Genomic DNA, 20,558 nt, shown 5'->3' with positions numbered 1-20,558 from the left:
TCAAATTGATATGTGCAACAGTTGTGCATATTTTTCAGTCTGCCTTTGGTTTTTCCAGCAATAATCCCATTCAAACACTCTCTGCCTCTGAGGTCATTCTGAGACGGCCAGTTGCTTCTCTCCACCCTTGCGGTGACTAAATGCGCTCAGTAAGCACTGGCCGGTGTTAAAGGCCACCTCAGTGGTAACGAAGTTTCTGAGAGCAGACAGCCTCATCTAACAGCTTCTGACAAGGTGCTGGCCTTCCAGCACCCTGAGCGCCTGCTGGAGTTTAAGCACAGACATAAAGACACGGGAAGACAGGAGTGAGATTAGAGAGCCAGCGCAGGAACTCATGATAGCATCATGCCTTCACTCGTTCGCACATTTGGGCATTTTCAGACCCCCTTCTCTCATGACTGCTCATCTTCCCGTGATTAAACCTGCCATATCTAATTACACGTTACACTGGAATGACTCTCTCCCTCTATTTCTGCCTTGCAGGTGAAAACAAAAGTCACAACTGAAGCTATTAAACTGATTTTAAATGGTAAATGCAATATTTCTTTTTCATCAGATGTCATGTTAGCACAAATTCATGATGATCAATGGAGTACTGTTGACGACAAAGATGAAACATTTTACTTCTGTTAAGAAGTGTACTTATTGTACTAATGTTGACTTTGAAAAACATTCAATTCATTTCCTTAGATCTTAAATAGATGTGTGATCTTAACCGTTAGGACCAAAAAATATGTTAAGATAAAAACAGAAGCTTCAGGGTCAGCAAGACTGCGTTTCAAGACTCTTGTGCCCGCCAAGAGTCAACTAATCAAGGTGTTCAAGACTACTAGAGCAGGTATGAGTTGGAGGTGGGTAGAGCTAAAATGTGCAGAGCTACGACCCACCAGGAATTGAGTTTGAGACCTATGACCTACAATGTAAATGTTGTCATGGTAGGCCACTAAATACAAGGATAAATACAAATGTACACTGCTGCAGAATAACTGAAATACGAACACCACAGACTAAAGCTATAAAGGAACATGATGTCCCAAAATAATTTGAATGCATTTTAAAATGTAATATATTTCTCGGATGCACGATATATCAGCGGCCATATTGATATCGGTCAACAAATGCTCTTTTTAATGTTATCGCCATTATATTATATACAGTGGTTTATTGTACCACTGTATTATACGTTATTATACAGTGGTTTATCATAGACATTTAATCAATCATTTTTCCTGCAATTGACAGCAAGAACGAACATAGCAGCGTTGTCTGATTGACAAGCAGCACCTATATGTGTTAAAAAAAATCTAAAAACACCAAATGGGATGAATTTATGCCGTATTTTCTAAAGTAATACTATCTGTATTTAGCTTTTCGCTTGTACGGTGGCTCTAAACGGTCAAAACTCAAAAAGTTTTTTCAGACATTGCATGTTTGTACATACTACACACAGTATGTAGTTTACTGTAACTCGTTTTATTCAAGAACATTAGAGCTGGTTTCAGTTCTTTCATTTTCATTTTTTTTTTAAATATATTTATTTTACTTGTTTGTTAATTACATCCCATTTTGTTATTTAACCTGTTATTTTTATGCAACAATCAAGTGGCTTGTAAATTTTTTATGTGAAAAGGAAATCATGTATTTTTGGCATGCTGGTTTATGTGAAATCATGAATATAGGTCTATATAATCACCTTGCAATTTTGAAATTATAGCTTTTTTTGTTTTGTTTTGAGTAGGCCATTCCGTATATAAGATCAGTTCAAACTTTTATGAAGTTTTTAAAATAAAATCAGTTGTTCACTGTATAAAAATATAACATTTTAAGATATTTATTTTCTTTCGGCTAATATGTCAGTTATCAACCTCCAAATCTTAAAAGTTACTGTTATCGATATCAGTCAAAACAAATCTACTCAGATGCAATACTTTCTGCATCATTATTTCAGTTTCATGTGATTCTTAAAGCCTGATTTCTACTCGACACATTCACTAGTTCGCTTGAGTGCGCACGGTGAATGTGACGTCATCGCTGTGTTCGCGGAGGTTCGCTTTGGGTGGGCATGACATGATTTCGGCTGGCGGAGCGTACAAAATTTTTTGAGAGTCGAGCAAACAGTTTGCATGGCGCCACATTTGATTTGAGTTGAATATGAATCACTTTGAAGAGATTTTGTCTGAAACAGATACGCCAGTACAGACACCTTTATGATCCTATATGATCATAGAGATAATCTATTGGTTTACAGCGAAGCCCTGTTTTTCTTGGCTTTATTGGTGATAATGGTCAGAAATGTTGGAACAATATTGCCTTTTTAGCATATAAGGAGAGGACAGAAACTACCCAGACAATAATGTGTGAACTGTAGTGTGAGCTAAATCTAAAAAATATTTGTAGAGCAACCCATGTTCTGTTGTCATTAATATTATAATAAACTTAGGTAAAACTGAGATATGAACAAAAGCAAGTGATGCATCAAAGTTTGATTTTTAAAAAATCTTGAATGGTTACAAAAATCTTTATAATCATTAAAATAATTTATCAAAATAATTAGTTTAAAAATCTTGAACGATACTAATGATATGATGTAGTTCCGCAAACTTCCTACTTCTATGTTTATCCGTCTGATTTTATGGTCACTTTCTTTTGACTGGCCCCTGTCATTTTAAAGAATATCACAATGACTAATGCGTCAAGTATAAAAGCCTCATGATGTTCATGCGTGATGTGGCGCCAGGCGAAAGTATAAATCAGCCTTAAGAAATTAATGATTTGCTGCTTAAAAAACATCAGTTTTGGGATCCTCTGTTTTTGATGATTGTTTAATGATCAAAGAAGGCATTGGTTTAAAATAGATTTTTGTTAACAGTATAATTGTTTGACATTTCACAATATGACCTAAATTAGTCTTGTGAAAGGTCAAATTATATATTTTAAAAGACGTACTGACCTTGATCACCTTGACATTTGTGATTTTATGCTCAACACAGTAGGGGTTTATGCGAGTAATAAATTGCATTTTCTATATATTTTGAATGAACTGACGAGCATCACATTACCGACCCATGAAATGGATGCCAAACGAAGCGCACGTTTTTCATTGTGACGATCCGTTGACCGGTAGCAAATTGAATCCCAAGGAATGGAGGTATGTAATAATGTTGATCCCCCACAGAGAGGCCTGACATCCAGCTAAGCCCTTTTATACAGCCGTCTACTAGCCCATCTCTCCTTGTTTTTTTTCCACTTACCCCCTACCAGGGGCATCTCTGGTGGACATCCTGCAGGAAATGGAGCACCACTGAAGGAAAGAGGGGGAATCCCAGCAATAGTCAAAAAATTGCAAGGGCAACTCCAGAGGAAACCAAAGCTGAAAAGTGATCAAACAAAAGAGGGAGCGCGAAAAAAAAGAAAGGTTTTCTGTTGGAAATCACTTGCTGAGCTGTTTTCTTCCCGAGAATACCAACAGCAAACATTGGACAGACCAAAACATGTCATAAAGCAAAAACTGAGGCGAGTGGGAGGAGGCCGTGGCGGAGATCCACTCGTATTTCTTTTCCTTGGTGTGAAGAAAAACTACCAAGCACTCAAATACCCAAAGCCCAGAAACACAGACGCAAGGAGAAATAGCTTCAGTTTGGCGGGAGTCAGCCATGCCTGTGGGAGGTGAAATTCCTGAATGTTACAGAAAGTTCTTCCTGTGGGCCATCTTTGCTCTCTTTCGGTCCGTCTTGCTCTGGCTTCCCAGATGCTCTGATCTGTAGGTAAAGTGCTGAGTCACCGAGAGCTGCACTCAAGGCCACAGGAGTGGCTGAAGACCACAGAGAGACAGATTATTGACAAAATGTGCATTGACGATCCACATGAGCCAATCCAGTTTCTGGGAACAGGCAACAGTGAACGGGTTGAAAGACTGCACGTATTACACTACCAGAGCATTTCCCGAGAGCTTCTGTACGCTTACTCCAAGGTTTTGTTGCCTACACTAGGAAACTAAGGTCCTGTTTAAACTAATACAATTTAGTTTTAAAACCATATAACTATTGCTAGAGTTGCGCATCTGTCCACACTACCCCAGAGTTTGACCCCAAAAAGAGAAACTATTGAAAAAGCTGCTTTCATTTGGAAAGGCTAGTGCTTATGTCAGTGTTGACAGAGCAAAACGGTGGGATCTGATATCTGAGGAGGAGCTGCTGACATTGGTTCCCTGATTGGTTCTTTTGGGTCATTGCGAATTTTTCCCTTAAGACTGATTTATACTTCTGTGTCAAATGCATGTGTATGGTCAAGTCTTCAAATTGCCGCATATCCCTCTTCATGGCTGATGCACAAATCTCAAATGTAACTACACGTCGCAACAACGCGTAGCGCAAACTCTGTGATTTGTTGGCTTGGGCCGAGAGCCGCGCAAAATCCGTTGGAATGAGTGTTTACAAGTGTCAAATCCAATCAAGGAGCTCCAGATGGAAATTTTTGTTTTGTGTCTACATTAGGATTAAAGTTATCGCACATCTGCTGGTTCCCACCTTAGAATGAGCGAGTTTTAGCTACCTGTACATTAAGGGCGTACTCACACTATGCTATCTAAACCGTGCCCAGGCCCGTTTCCCGGATCCTTTGAGAAGTGTGAGTGCTCCGAATCGGGCTCAGGCACGGTTCAGTTGGCTGGCCCTGGCCTAGTTGGAAGAGGTGTGCCAGACCGCAGTTCACTTGGGCTTTGGCGCGGTACGCTTGTAATGTGTGTGCAAAGTGTGCCTGAGCCTGAAACTGAAGATGGCATCTGACTTTTAAGGGCCTGTTTCATATGGATTTATTAATCATTCTTACTTTTCAATGAACGCAAACTGTCGTAGATTATAAAAGATGCAAACCCCTCACTGCACAACAGCTGCACCTTCAGCAATTCCCTAATTCCTGCAGCACGAGGACTTTATGATTGGTTATGAGCATCAAGAGTGGCTGATACATTGACTGCATGTCGCTGCTGCCCAAACGACTAAAATAATATAAAGAAATCTCCACTGCACCGAGCGAGAGCGCTTCTTACTGAACAGCGCATCAGATGATGCAAGCATGCTCAGGCCCGAATGTAGTGAGAGTGCAGGCCGCCGGGGGAGACGGGAGGGGGGACAAGCGTGCTTCGGCTCAGTTCAAGGCAACTGTACAACTAATACGCCCTAAAGTAGCTTTCTGAATAAACAAATTACACATGAAGAAACTTGACACAAAGTAACATAAAAACCTCACTGCCAGCTAGCGTTTCAAAAGTGTTATTGCCGAGCAACACAAACAGCACGCAGAAAAACAAATACATGGCAACACGCAAGGCATGCGTCGTGTGTCACAGCAATTGCTCGACGCAGAGGTATAAAAAAAAAATCTTTATTCATCAAACCCCAATCACATGACCATAATGCTCCCAAATGACGACAAGAAAGTCCTCACGTCCTGTAAACAACAACAGAGAAACGAAATGGATGATTTGCTCACCTTCTTGTCCTTTTTATTAGCCAATGTGCAGTTAATCCACACAAACACTTCTGACTTTCTTCATCATCACATTCATTGTTCAACTGGTTGAAAGTAGAAATGTCATCTGATCTACCTTTTTAGGGGTATGATGTGGACATAATCGCCAGTGGTAATGTGGATGGTTTTCGCTCTGAAATGCTGTTTTAAAACTACAATGCATTGTAAATGGGTGTAGTGTAAGAATGTGTTCACACACAGTATGTTTACTTTAACAAACGCTGACCGATTACTCTGTTAGTGCAGTTAATCTAGAACATGAGTCTTAAACTTCATTCTTGCAGGGCCGCAACTCTGCAGTTTTGCTTCAATCCTAATCAAATACAGCTGATCCAACTAATCAAGGTGTTCAAGACTACTAGAGCAGGTATTAGTTGGAGGTGGTTAGAGCTAAACTGTGCAGAGCTGCGGCCCTCCAGGCATTGAGTTTGAGACCTATGATCTAGAATGTAAATGCTGCCATGAGAGGCCACTAAAAAAGGGTCTCATACTGCCCACTTCCAAATGAACACTGCTGCAGTTTAACTGAAATATGAACACCACAGACTAAAGCTGTAAATGAACCACAAATTGGACATGATGTCCCAAAATAAGACCATAAACAGGCCAGAAATTATCATAGCTGATAATTACTATTTGTTGTTGTTGTTGGAAATGTGTCTGATTTCAGCATACCTTAATTTGTGCATTACTTTTTGATCCAGACCAAAGGAAGTGTAAAGTTGTGCAGTGTCATCTTGAATAACGGGGAATTTCTGTTTTTGTTTTTTTTTTTTTTGTCAGGGAATACTTTTGCACATTAGCTCATCGGCAGTAAAATTTCTTGGACATGATTGAAAAAAATGAAACAGTCTCGGTGTGAAAAATCCTTAAGATGCTCAGGAGATTTCACAATTAAGCCATCACTGTCTCAACTGAGCCAATGCCATATCACCAAAGGTAATTTGCCCATGTAAAAGTCAAATTTTGAACACTAAAAAAACCCTCTGCAGAGATCTTACCCAAAGAACATCAGAAGTTCATCACCATGGACACCATTCTTTAAAACAATGTGACAGGCCATTGTTGCAAAGCGCTATAGCGGGTGATTCAAAACTCTCTGACAATGGATACCCGCCTTTTGTAGAAGCGACAGTCCCCACCCCCTTTAAAAACACAATGATGCATTTATTTCTTATGAATGCAAATGAAACCTCCAATTGGATTCATTTTCTTTTTAATTCCAAAACTTCTAAACACTACCAAGGATTACTAGGTATTAGGTAATTTCCAACCAAGTTGTATTTCTTGTCCCCAAAGAGACTTGTTGCCCACAATCTCCTGTCAAGAAAAAAACAAAGGTAGGGGGAGGGTGGATGTTACAAGCAGATTTCCTCATGGAAATTCGGATACTCATTAAAAAAATGCCTGTTTCCTTTCCTTGTAATCCAGCCTCAAACAAGGCAGCAATTCAGCGCACAAGTGGTGTAATCTAGGGAATGTATGCTAAACCAGCTATAATTAGCTCTTTACTTTATCAAACACAACCCAATTCTCAAGTCATGCACACTTTTTTTTCCACCCCACATCAAACAAAGGCCTACTCGAAAGCATTCAAGGTTTCATTCTTGCCGAGCGCTGCAAATCGCCTCAAAACAATGACTGGTTGCGTTAATATGACTTTCAAGTCACTCTGGGAAACACAACAATTCAGTGGAAACTAAGACCTATGTTAGGACTGTTGCTAGTGAATGCTTGCAGTGACCACATTTGAGCCATCTGCTCATTTTTTTCATGCAAACACAGTGACTCTGCAGCCTAAATAAAGCTCAGACTCCAGTGTTAGAGTCGACATCTGAATCAAGTATTGTTTACGATAAACAAGCTAAGGACAGAATTAACACAAGGACATCAATGCTATTATGACTATGTTCTAGCATTACAAAGCATATCTTGAACATGTAAAACACACAAAAAAATTATATAAAATGCCACCACCTAGATAGACCTTTGTGATTAATGTCCATGAGGACAAACTCCAAGCACTAAGAAAACAAACACAATAAACTTCTATAATCTCTATAAATAGTTTCCATTTATATTTCAATACAAGTTGTTAATGCTTCCAGATTTAAAAGTACCCAAACAATGAAAATTAGAGGGTCCATTGAATGGCATAACATATTTTTGGCCGATAAATTTTCAGTGGCACCTCTAATATCAACACACTTCTAGATTCCTATTGCTGCAATTTTTTGCTGTGTGATTGGCTCTTAAATCATTCATTCATTCATATTCTTTTTGGCTTAGTCCCTTTATTAATCAGGGGTCCCCACAGCGGAATGAACCGAAAACTTATCCAGCATATGTTTCACGCAGTGGATGCCCTTCCAGCTGCAACCAATCACTGGGATTATTGTTATTGACTAATTTTATCGCGATTCGATATAAAATTGTTTATCGGCCTAGCCCTACATCTTGGATGTCTAAAATCACTGATATGTTGACTGCATCCGTACCAGCACAATACACACACAAAAGAACCACGACATGTTGAAGAGCATACATGTTCAAGTATTGAGTAAAATATATGTCATCAACGAAATATTATTTCCATTTATTCATTCATTTTCCACTGGCGTAGTCCCTTATTTATCAGGGGTCACCACACCGGAATGAACCGCCAAGTAATCCAGCATATGTTTTACACAGTGGATGCCCTTCCAGCCAAATCCTGTTACTGGGAAACATGCATACACTCTCACATTCACTATGGCCAATTTCATTTACCCAATTCACCTATACCACATGTCTTTGGACTGTGAGGGAAACCGGAGCACCCGGAGGAAACCCATGCGTACATGGGGAGAACACCAGCTGGGACTCAAACCAGCAATCTTTTTGCTGTGAGGCGACAGTGCTAACTACTGAGCCACAGTGCCACCATTTATATTATTTTCAGTTTTTGTGTTAAAACTGTAACTCTGTGCATCACTATCGCCAAGATGCCAGGTTGAGACACAATATCAATACTGAGACTTGACAGTGCATTTGACAAAGAGTGTAATGGTGATTGATTCATAAATGACAATGGCCGTTGGGGAAACTGATCATTTCGTGTCATGTTTTTGTGTCGACAGTAGATGACAACTGATGTCATGTCTGTGGACGCTTAATGTCCTAACAGAAAGGCTACAGTGTTTTATGAAAGCTTAGTAACCTGGGTCAATACAAGCTCAGAAGACCTTCCAAGCACAGATTTCAAACAGCATGACATGAAGGATGTCTGGAAGTTGCTAATTTTGCCATGTCAATAACGTTATGCTCGCCACTGAAGACCGCAAGGAGTAACTAATATAAGAGCAGTGTTTGTCTAAAACAAAACCAGAATTTTGGAGTCAAAACTGAGTTTGATATAGTAATGATCACAACAGACAAAAATAATTGTGTAATAAGTGTTGTCTGAACTGCAGAAGATGTAGTTGTTAGTAAGTTGACATGCAGCGATGGACAAGAAAAAAAACAGTAAAGCAACGAAATTGGCTAATTTTACAACTCCCCTACAGTTTGAGTTGAGTTGACCATTTTTGAATCCATTCAACAGATCTCCAGGGGCCTCATGTATCAACGCTGCGTACGCACAAAAACTTTGCTTACGCCAGATTTCACGCTCGCATTTGGATTTACTAACGATGAAATTAGCATGAGAATGTGCATTGGTCCGCACCAACTTTATGTCTGTGTGTTTGTTTTATTTCCATTGGCGGCTCCTACAGGCAATTATGTTAAATTGCACACAACAAAGTATTTTGAGATATTTGTTGAAATATAATTTGTTATATTTAACAAATATAACAAATACAACAAATATAAATTAGAGGTAAGACTTTCTTATACATAGCCCTTGGCTAGAATTATGCATTAAAGGCTTTACACTACATAGAGCAATAACAAATAAACCAAGGCTGCTGTTCAGTCAATTTTCTCAACGAATGAACAGCTCTTGTTAACAGTTAGCATGCTTTCACTTTCGTATTTGAAATTAAATGCACATATTCCACTAGGAAAGTCATCCCGCCCTACTCATAACTCTCTCTTCATTTAGCCGTATATATGCCTATTACATATCCATGATACACTGTGATATAACTGGATCGGATCGTTTTGCTTTCTCACTACAATCGATCCACTCCAGAGTTCGTTTTTAATCGAGCCAAGACCACCTCATTCAGGCGATCTCGGACCAGTTGTTTTGGCGTGGATCTGAGCGCGATTGCTGGATTCACATATGCCAAATGAACCGCGCTAACTAGGGAAACGCAACAGGTTCCGAAACAAAAGTCTAGGTGTGAAAGCACCCTAAACTCTACATTTTTTACAGTGTACTTCCAAGAAATGTATCTGTGCTCTTCGTGCTTTACATCCAACACTGTTTCAGTGTGGTTGAGAGGTTGAGTGAGGCTAGAGGTTTGTTTAATTCCAAAATCCAAGTATGAGCAATAGTGATAGTGATGCTTTCCTTAGCAAGCACAATTAATTATTCAGTCGTGACACACTGAATTGAAGAAAATGGAACTGGAAAATAAATGAAAAGGATTAAATGACCAATCACCCTTTCTGCACTGTTTGGCAAGTAGACAGGTCTTATGGGCCAGACATTTGGCAGATGAACAGTGCCTAACACTGAAAGCACAGCAAAAGGGCTTCGACAGATCACAGACTCTTCCGTTCGTGCAAATCACACATATATTAGTAAAGGTGGGAAGCATTTAGAGGTGTGCCTGTGCAGCAAATGTCCCTATCAATATTAATGTCAACTACAAATGACTAAATATCAAGCTCATTACCGCTAAATCCACCACTGCAGCTCCAGAAATAGCAGATATGTTGCCTGAAGCCGCAGATCTGGACAACATAGATGGCGACTGGATCACGTCAGCTGAAATATATACGCGAGATAACACGAGCTGGCCTGAGGAATGAGAGATTAAACTCTCATAAGCCCATGACGTTTATCTAGCCTTCCATCGGCTCGGCTCAAAATGTTTGTGAATTTCTGGGAAAGCAAAGCTGCTCCTACAGCAGATTGCGATCACAGCGTCTCTCCGAGTTCCGTCTACCTGTTCAAAGTTACCGAGACAAGACACGTCAACAAATCACTTCCCAAACTGAATTCCAAAACAGCCATGAGGAAATTTCTCCCAAATAAAATGACATTTTGGTCATTATCTAAACACTCATGTTTTTCAAAACACTTTTCTGTGGTGCATTAAAGAATATATTTAGCAGAATGTCTGAGCTGCACTTGTTCTGTACAATTACAGGTTTGCCAGCGAATAAAAGCAGAATTGAGATTTTGGGAAGATCTATCCTCGATTGTGAAACCACCCACAACCTCAACTATTAACCTTCACTTCAGACAGAAAAACAAAGCAGTTGTGCTTAAAGCCCGAAGAGTTTGATTACGCTGTATCTTCCTGCATTCTTCACATTTCAGCTAAGGGGCTCCAAGGGGTCGTGGAGGTCTGTGTTCAGGAATGAAAGATCATAGGCAGAAATGCATGCTTCACTTGAGCAATTTCAAGTCTCTTCAGTTCAGACTTTGCATCAGGAAGGCAGTACAGCAGGTATGACCTTTATTATGTGTACAGAACAGACATCAAGGCCATGCCATCTAGTTACGCTTTAAAAGAATTAGCTTCAGCAAACCTCAAAAAGAAAGAACAAATGATAAAATACTATTCTAAACAACAATAATAAGGCAGAGGAAAATTCTATGTGACATTTATTCACAAATATTCAGATGAATGATTTAAAAAATCTTCAGACACCATGTCAACCCAAACCTGTATGACAGACCTCTGCAGAACACAAAAACATGATGATAATATCATAAATTTTTGTTTTAGCTATGTACAAGATTACATTGGGCTTGTCACTTACTTTGCACATTGCGTTATACAATAGTTTTAATAAAAACCTTTGAAGGTCCCATGAAATGAAATTTTTTAGATGTTAGCTTTAGTATTTAGTTAAGTATATCTTTAAGCTAGTGCACTCCAAAACAGTGACAAAATTCAAGTTTTGAATATACAAAACTGATAAACATGTAAAGTTTGTAGTTTGTCACTGCAACCCAACGGTTTTATTAATGTCAATTCAGTTTCTCACTAGATCATAACCAATCAAATGCTCTCTAGTATTTGACATGCTGCGACCCCTTCAAGACGCTTCTCATTAGATCTCATTACATCTCATCAAGCTTTTCATTGGATGCACGTGAGCTCAACTGCTCTCACTGGCAGAGTAATGATAAAACAAAACTCTATTGGTTGTTTTTACAAAGGGGTGGAGCTACCCCACCCTCTCTTCATTTTTCGGTTAAGATTACGTCAAACATCAAATAAAAATGCATATTTCAAAGCACTTCACGAGACCTTTAAAAAGTCTTAAAAATAGTCAGTCGAAAGCAGGGGCGTAGCAACCGGTGGGGACAGGGGGGATACGTCCCCCTCACTTTTAGAGACAGACCATTTAGAAACAGGTAATTAATAATTATATGAACGTATGATCTCATACAGCCGTCCCTCCCACTTTTAAAATGTCTGCTACACCCCTGGTCAAAAGTATGAAGAATCTATCGATTGAGAATCGATTCAGAATGTGTCGATGAATGGATTTTTTTTCTCCCACCACTAATATGAGCATAACCGCAAATGTGATTCTTTAAGTTCAGCAAGCAAGTTAATACTGAATCACTTACATTTCAGACACAAAATTGCCTGCTTTTATATGATTTGACAATGAAAACAATTCCAAACAAAGCCATAGCAAAACACACGTGTCCCAGAGAACAGTTCCGTTCATGAATAAATCCATTTTGAATGAATTATTTGAGTCGATGACAGTCAAAAACTTATTTTTTTTTGCTAAATGAATGAACCATTTGAATGACTGATTCATAAATCATACATTAAGACAGGTACTTGGCACTACTTGTGATTTGTGTTGTCACAATACTGGAATTTAGCACCAATTGGTACTGACATTTTAAAAACGTCCATTTCCTGCTAACATTTGAGCGCTGTTGAGCCTTTGTGTTCACATACTCAACAGAAATTACTGTGATTGGCTGTGAAGGTCATCAGTTCACCGAACTCACTGCTGCTGACTGAGTATAAACAAAGAGCGTTTAAAGCCGCGAAGATTACTCAATTCATCAGCGAATCGCTTGTATGTCAGTTTATAAACGGACTAACTAATCTCCGCGGCTTTAAAATGTGCCAGTGTCCCTGTATCCATGTTTACAGTTATCAGTGTTAATTTCGGTGAACTGATGACCCTCACGACCAATCACAGTCGTTTCTGTTTCTGTCCACTTAAATGTTAGCCGCAAATGAACGTTTTTTTAAATTTCAGTACCGACTGGTACCGAATACCAGTATTGTGACAATACTTGTGATGTGTCATATTTATCTAAAACAGTATAAATGAATTTTAGAAATTCGATATACTCTTTAAGAAATTATGGTTTTTGCTTGTTCACCTACTTAATCAAAATGAGCTGAAACAGCACAACTATTGTTTTTTCGGGGGGGCAACTTAATTATTTTATGTTCAATCCACAATTTAACTCAATTGATCCATGTTGGGACAACATGAAGGAATTGTGTGGAAGCCAGCATTTTTTACAGTGTACAGTGTAAAAATGCAGGGTTACACACAATCAATTTGTGTTGGGGCAACATGAAGGACTTACCTTAATTTATTAGTTTTTTTTACAAATTTAAGTGTATTGAACTAAACCTATTAGTTGTCCCCTCATAAAACAGTAACTGTGCAAAATAACAAGAATTGTGTTGTTTCACCTCTTTAAACAACTAGGAGTCTACATTGCACACTCCTATTTTAAAGTATCACAAAGTAAAGCATGTTTTCAGTGAAATAAAATAAATTTCGAACCTAAACTAATGAGAAAATATTACTGAAGTAGTTTCATAACAGCCCTTATAGTGTTATTTGTATGAAAACATTAATGTGTAAGAGAAAAAAATACAAATGTCCAGCAGTCAGCAGGATACAAAAGCCACTGTGAATTCGTCAGTAATTTGCCCAAATGTAAAATAGGTAAAAACTATACCGCGGTTTGGAAAAGTCAAGGTTTTAAAACTACAAAAATTTCCTGTAATACCATTCCTAAGGTGTGTCTGGGATTTTTTTACTTACATTTTTTTAGGACAACAGTATTTCCAGCAGAAAAGATATCCAAAGATGCCGTTTTAAATTGTAAAGAAATTTGTGTTTTTGAAACTAATGTAGACAGCAGAAGTCAATGATTCATTGTAATTATTTAGCCTGACATGTTTACTGTTCCAAAATATTATAAATCTTTCAAAAAATAAAATATATTGTTTTCAAAGGGGAGAAAATGTGTTGTTTTTTTACCCAGACATTTAAAAAGAATATATTTTAGAGCGGTAACCACAATATCCATAATTTATTTAAGTTTATCATATGTCAGAATCTTATACTGGCCCATGCCTAGTTCCTTGAAGAATCTTTAACATCCATGGACTCTTTCATCCATGACTGGATACTACAAAACTCATTCAATCATTAATTTTCTTTTCGGCTTAGTCCCTTTATTAATCTGGGGTCGCCACAGCGGAATGAACCGCCAACTTATCCAGCACATGTTTTACGTGGCAGATGCCCTTCCAGCTGCAATCCATCACTGGGAAACACCCATACACTCATTCACACACATACACTAATGACAATTTAGCCTAGCCAATTCACCTGTCCCGCATGTCTTTGGACTGTGGGGGAAACCGGAGCACCCGGAGGAAACCCACACGAACGCGGGGAGAACATGCAATCTCCACACAGAAATGCCAACTGACTCAGCCGAGGCTCGAACCAGCGACCTTCTTGCTGTAAGGCGACAGCACTACCTACTGCGCCATTGTGCGCCCTACTACAAAACTATTCATAATAAAAGAAAAATGGGTTATTTTAAAACACAGTTCACTGAAAGACTCTTTAGGGTATTCAAATAAAAAAATTAATAAAAAGGATTTTTCATTGCACCTCTTCTAGAACCTCATTTACACATCAGTGTAGTGTGTTGAAATATATTCTTTTTTTGACAGAAGAAAGCTAAGTCATGCAGGTTTGGACTGACCTGAGGGATACGAGAAAATGCTGACATAACTTTACTTTAAGGGTGAACCATCCCTTTAAGCACCATGTAAAATAATTAGTGAAATGAGCCTTTCTGCAAACACTCCGAAGGGAAATGACCCTAGAATTTGACTGAACAGACATTCCAAGCCTTATCGTTCATTCCTGATTTGATGAACTTTCATCTGCATGACTTTATCTGAGGAACACTGACTCTGACTTTTTTTTCTTACTCAATCAGGCATTGTCAACAAATTCCTCACCGTCTGACTTGCGCATTCGCTGGCGTTTCATTTTCCAAGCTACATCATGTCTTCCCTGAAGAAACAGCCAGTCTACATCAATGGATATTACGTTGTCAAAGGGGCTTAAAAATGATGCCCCCGAACACAAGGCGGCAACACATCACTAAAAGGTTTCAGCTAAATCTAATCCTTTACACAAATGACAGTTGAGCAGTAAAACAAACACACAGCAGTCATCAAGCAGTCTGGAATATTTACAACAACCTGGACTACGGCAGATAAAAATGACAAATTTACTGCAGTTGGATAAAGAACTATCTTAAAATGATTCGATAGTACTATTAGCATCATGAGTCCTGATGGGTAGTTCAATGTATCAATTAATGGGCTATTTATTAATTTAATATTTAGACCCAGTCCATACTCTATTTTACACCTTTCTCCTTCCCCTTGAAACAGTGTTAAGGGGTAATAATGGAAATATCCTGCAATACGGTGTTCACCAGACGCGGAACGCGTGAAAAAAATTGTGATATTTGTGCATAAATAGATGTGTGACCATTTTGAGTTTACTCGCTTCATTCGCGTGCCAAATTCGCTTGATTTGCTTCATTCAAGTGCCAAACTCGCTTCATTTGCACGCAAAACTCGCTTCATTGGCGCTATACTCGTGCCAAACTCGCTTCATTCGTGCGCCAAACTCGCTTCCTTCGCGCGCCAAACTCGCTTCCTTCGCGCGCCAAACTCGCTTCCTTCGCGCGCCAAACTCGCTTCCTTCGCGCTATACTCACTTCATTTGCGCATCAAATTCACTTCACAAAAGACGCAGATTTGGGTCATGGGCAGGGCTTCTGTCTGCCCAGTGACTCTAACTTTGTTGCTAAACGGCTACCATGGATTTAATTTGAGAGTAGCTGTGTTTATTTGCTTTCAGACGACTATATGTATGTGTAATGTATATTCATTTGGCGCTGTGTCTGAGTCCACTAGATCCTTTCAGAGGTGCACCCAGCTTTGTGAGTTCATCTACTCCTCCAGAAACTATACCTAAATGATGGAGGCTTTCAGCGGTGGTTCCGACTGAGCCCAGTTTGATGAACTGTTGTCCAGTGTCGGCAAGAAAATTATGATGCCCAACCAGCATTACATCATAATCACTCCCGTACAAGAGAAAGCTGGTTGGTTAACGCGACGTGAATGTTCGCTGACGTTCAGTTTTTCCAACTCGAGCGGTTCAAGTTTCAAGCTCTCAACAAGCGCACTTCATTCACGTATCGTGTCGCAAGAGGTCTATTCGCATCTTTGCATTGACACTACATGTAAATCACTCGCGCTCGAGGCTTCATCTGCATCTGGTGGATTAAACACCAGATGCAGAAAGCGTTGCACTATGAACCCACTCACTTTTGTTTTCATTTCAATAAGCCACACTGATCTCACCTCCAACAAGCTTGCATGCGCTCCACTGAAAATGTACAAAATAGTTAAACTTTTGCCACTGTGTTGATTAATACTGAATGTCACTATTATTACATAGAGTTATGGTTAAGAATAGAGCAATATGGAGGCGTTACTGCACTGATTTACCAATGCATTCCTCAACACTACCTCAAAAATCTAAATATTTCAAATAAAAAAATTTTACTTTAGAGCAATTCCAGCATTACGAATGTGACATTTGCAGTAAAAACGTAAAAAATAAATTCACAGAGAAAGTATATGTTAACGTTATATTGAAACATCTGTTTACATTTTCCAAAACAACCAACCACAGAGTTATGCTATCAAAAAAACATCAATCAGTAAACAATTTTTAGGTTTTAAATGAGGAAAATAAACATGTGTTATGTATGTGACGAAAAAAGTCTGTGAGTTTAAAGTATACAACATACTTTGTAGAAATTATGCGAATTAAACTGCACAACGCAAAAGAAATAATGCTAATCAAAAGGATAAGAGTCAGCTGCCTATTGACAAAAAATGATTGATTTTATTTTACTTAACTTTTTTGCATTTATGAGGAAAAAGTGACGTTATGGATGTGACATATCTCCGTTGGGGATGTGATGCATGTGAAATTTCCACTTGTGTGGTTTTGGCAAATCGAACATAATAGTTTGAAAACGTCGACAGATACATTTTTGAGTATTTTTAAAGTACTGTAAAATACTTGCTTACACAAAAAAATTTGCATAAACAGTTTCTCTATTTTGGTGAAACCTTTTTTTTTTTCATGGCAAGGTTGACATTTGCATGGAATTGCTCTATACTGTTTTAAAAAAAAAAATCTGTTTCAGCCAATGCACTGAATTTAGTTCAATAATAGTCTTAACAAGAAGTAATTTGCTAGTTCCTATGACGAAACCCTAACATCTGGGCTCTGAAAGCCCAAGGGTCTGAGTGGGTTGCATCTCACTTAATTTGCTGTAACTTCAGCCAGTGACGAGACATAGATGAATATAACAGATCCACACAGTTGTTTTAAGTTCAGCCTGAACTGTATCTAGCCTGGTCATATTGAACTACCATGCAAAAGGTCAGGAATGGACCTCAACCAGTTCCCCAGCCTGTTATGGAGAGGGAGTAGGTCAATACCAGCTGTTTTTGGAACATCACCAACGAGAGGATTATTCAGCCAAACTCAAAGCTCCCTGCACTGTCAAAAGTGAACACTTCAATTACTTTAACTTGTTACACTTAAACGAATTAAGTTTTCCTCAACCTAATTTACTTAAGCTCTTAGTAATAAATTAAACTGAAAAAGTTGACATTTTTGGGGTGTAACAAGTTGAGGTAATGAGTGTACATGCTTAGGTTTTTGTTGCCTTGACAAACCATAAATATCCAACCACAAAACCTTTCCATCGGACAAAAGAGTCATGATAAATAAAAATATATATATTCTTCAGATTATGAAAACGTTCTTTACACTAAGAAAAAACTACAACTGGTAAATAAAAGATTCTTTTGAGAAAAAAAAAACTAAATTATAAGTTGATATATACATCAAATAAATAATCTGTGCCTTACATAACAAAATTATGTTTTAGGACCAGCTCTTGCAAAAAAGAAAAAGACAATTGCAATAAATTAAGATTTGGATTTATGCTGCTTCTTATTAAATAAAGTGTTTGCTTAAAAGTCAAATAAAAAGTATATTTCTTTAAATAATAACCACTTTTACATGCAAAATGCTTTATTATTAAAGTCCATAATTTGGTCAACCGTGCTAAGAAAGGCATTTTCAATCTAAGCTGCAAAACCTAAATAATTTCAAACTCTTTATGTTTCATAATCATAACACAAAAGTGAGATTATTGAAAAATTGTAAAACAGAACATTTTGATTCTCAGAATGCATTTTAAAACCATGCAAGTATAAACTTCAAATAAGGAATTTAAGCACATGTGCATAATGGTCAAAAACACTCCTATGTTAATTGATGTGCCTTTTTAGGTAGCTATATTTTATCTTGTATTTAATATACTATTATGCTTATTTTGATGTATATTTTCTATACAGCACTTTTTGGCTCTTTAAATAAATTTTGACTTGACTGGACATCAAATAAGAGAAATTTAAGCACATATACATAATCAAAAACATTTCTATTATGTTTTTATAAGCATGTCATACCAAATATTGTATCATTTATTATTAAATAGTCACACACAAACACGAACATCATTAATCTAAATTATGTTACATTATATTGTGTTATATAATATTTAACTAGGTCCAGTGTGAATATTAAAAAAGAGAAACAATTATTAAAATATTACTTAAAAGAAAATCATAAGGCAATTTCTTAATGTTTATTTTAAATATATAAACCTTTTAAAATAATTGTTTGTTTGTTTTTTAAAGTCCATTATATTGCAATTATTTGTTTGAAAGTAAATGGATCATAAGTTGTATATAATAATAATAAATAAATAAATTAATTAATAAATAAATAAAAACTCTCACCCTGCTCCCCCCAAAGGTTTGCCGGTCTATACTCAATATCAACACAAAAATTATATTTATGCACATTATTATTCATTATTTTAATTTTAATAAACCAAAATGTTGGCTTAATCCAGTTGTGGCTTCCATGCTAAAATATATGAGCCTTCCACTATCTGAATATAATTAAAATAGTATAAAATCCCTGAAATAATACAATGTTTAATGACAAGTACCACTTTGACCACTGGTGGGCCAATAAACCTTCAGAAATCTTCTCTGCAACATAAAATGTGACAACCACCTCACCCTTCTGTAGCATTTTTAAATAACATATCTCCCTATAACATAATAAAAGTATTTTGCAAACATATTAAGCTATTCTAAATGCAACATAATCCAAAAACATGTATAAAATAAACCAAATCTAAGAGCAAAACGTCAGTGTTCTATCTGGGTGATGCCAGATATTCTTTCACCCAGATTTACACAATGATCATGATCTTACTATAAGCTTTGCTTAATCATTAACCCATAAATAGCCTATAAATATTTTTCAGAACTAAAATATAAACACTCACATTTTCAACAGCTATCTGACAGCTGTAATGTTGAACATAAGAACGTTTAAATGCAAATGTACGACAAACTCCTATAATCTGTGACGAAATAATAAAACAACCACAAGACGTCAGCTTTAGTTCAATGAATCCTCAGCAGCACTCTCCCTCTATTCAAAGTAAAATGGAGTTTTTATAAGCAGTTTTCTGACGGAATTATGAAATCTAGATGAAGGGGGAAAAAAGACTGGTGCATACCACAGCATGCCTCCCTGTCTCTTCTCTTTCACTGCTTTATCTGCAGCGGCGGCGGCTCACAAATTTATCAAGACGAAGAAGAACAGTGTTAGTAGTCCAGCAGTAGTCCCACAAACATCGGCGTTTCCCTTTCTGCAGCTGTCCGAAAGCGACACAATCTCTTCCTCTCAATGACTGGTCGTCTGCTCAAAGTTTTCAACAATCTGATTTGCGTTTCTCTCCCAAAAATGCGACAGATGGCATCGAGAAAAGAAAAAAAAATGAATATCAGATCACTGTTTTCTTGTTGGAAAGGAGGGGGCGTTGAAGGAGAGAGATTGGTGGGGAAACGAGCTTTGTATCGCGGTGCCTTTCCCTTGGGTTCACCACGTTGTTTTTGAGCACTTATAATTTCCTTTGTTGTGTCCAAAACATCTCGAGTTGTCCATGTTTTATCACCGGCGTCAGCACGCAGTCCAAGAGTCTCCGGCGGAGGGGGGAAAGAGGACTTCTTCCAGGATAAAGGCGAAATTTGGAGACGGTGCGTGTGTGAATGTGTGTTAATGTGTTTTTTCAGCTTCCCAATAATGGCGGCCCTTCTCCCGTTCTCGGTCTCTCCTCCCTCCTCTCTCTCTCTTTCTCTCTCCCTCTCTCTGTAGTGTCGCGCATGGACACAATTACCACACGCACACACACACACTCCAACAGTAATTATTAACGCCAGCGCACGTATCTGAATTGAACGTACAGTGGATTTAGGATTTGTGTTTATTATAAAAACAAATATTATGCTAGGCAGCAATATGTGTTCTCGATGGAAGTAAGTGCAGTCAGCCACACAGAAATTGATTGTGTAAAACGTAAACTAAATAAATTC

At 37.9% G+C, this 20,558-nt stretch overlaps 1 protein-coding gene across 1 annotated transcript in view; it reads right to left on the bottom strand.

The window, feature by feature from the left end:
• The window catches only part of arhgap35a (Rho GTPase activating protein 35a), a 144,848-nt gene extending 124,551 nt beyond the window's left edge, over positions 1 to 20,297 (bottom strand). Inside the window, exon 1 of the mRNA XM_056473817.1 lies at positions 19,703 to 20,297. The gene's annotated coding sequence lies outside the window, so the exon portion shown is untranslated. The remainder of the gene's footprint in view (positions 1 to 19,702) is intronic.
• Positions 20,298 to 20,558: the final 261 nt, after the last annotated feature.

The sequence above is a fragment of the Danio aesculapii genome, chromosome 15, assembly GCF_903798145.1.
Source record: "Danio aesculapii chromosome 15, fDanAes4.1, whole genome shotgun sequence".
In the NCBI taxonomy this organism is placed as follows: Eukaryota; Metazoa; Chordata; class Actinopteri; order Cypriniformes; family Danionidae; genus Danio; species Danio aesculapii.
The sequence above is the reverse complement of the archived record's forward strand: the minus strand, read 5'-3'. Positions and strand labels throughout refer to the sequence as shown.